Source organism: Myotis davidii, unplaced genomic scaffold (assembly GCF_000327345.1).
Source record: "Myotis davidii unplaced genomic scaffold, ASM32734v1 scaffold821, whole genome shotgun sequence".
Classification (NCBI taxonomy): Eukaryota; Metazoa; Chordata; class Mammalia; order Chiroptera; family Vespertilionidae; genus Myotis; species Myotis davidii.
The window spans coordinates 3,859,827-3,860,654 of record NW_006295269.1 but is presented as its reverse complement, the minus strand read 5'-3'; positions in this window follow the sequence as shown (position 1 = coordinate 3,860,654).

Genomic DNA, 828 nt, shown 5'->3' with positions numbered 1-828 from the left:
CACCCTGGCCAGGTCTTCCTCTTCCTTCCCCAGCACACTCCAAACCTACTCCGGGTCGACCACCCCAACCCTGCAGACCCTTAAGACCTTCCCCCTATTTCTTCGACTTTCCCCCATCAAACTCGCACCCTATCACATTGCCTAGGGGCGCCCCTAACTGCTCCCTGGGGGATGGGGCCAGCCTGGGCCAGGGGCCATGGTGTTCTGGTCTCTGGTCGTTCTGGTCGTTCCACCGTTTCGGTCGCTGGCCTTTAATTATATAGGATATATGCTCTATTCTGGGACTACTTTAAAAAGGCAAGTGGGGAAGGATCAATAGATTAAGTCTATGTTGACAGACGCATTTAAAGCAGTTAGCAGAAGATGAAGAAAAATACGGTTTGAAAAGAACATTTGAGAGAGACTAAAAACAGCCACAGTGTGGTCACAGTCGATGCCTTTTCATCAGAACACTCACTGTATTAATTTTAGATATTTTAATGCAATCTGCTGCAAACTAATTGCAATTGATCCAGGGACCAGCTTCACAGACACATAAACACATCGACTGCTTTTGCACGGCCTCCAATGGAAGCCGGCTGCATTCAGTTGCTCTTAAATTGCAAACTAGCACAGTGAACATAGTTCTAAAGCCCTGCTAACTCTGAGCTGCCATCCACAAGGTGATCAATATCACCTGTGTTTTTCAACCCTAAACTTGGAAGAACAGGGTCGCTGACTGGGTCTAAAACTTCAGTAACTCAACTTCGTTCATTAAGAATTTCTGATATATATCTAAGGAGGAGCAACTTAAATCTACTTTTGTATTTTCAAGAAGAAAAAAGAAGA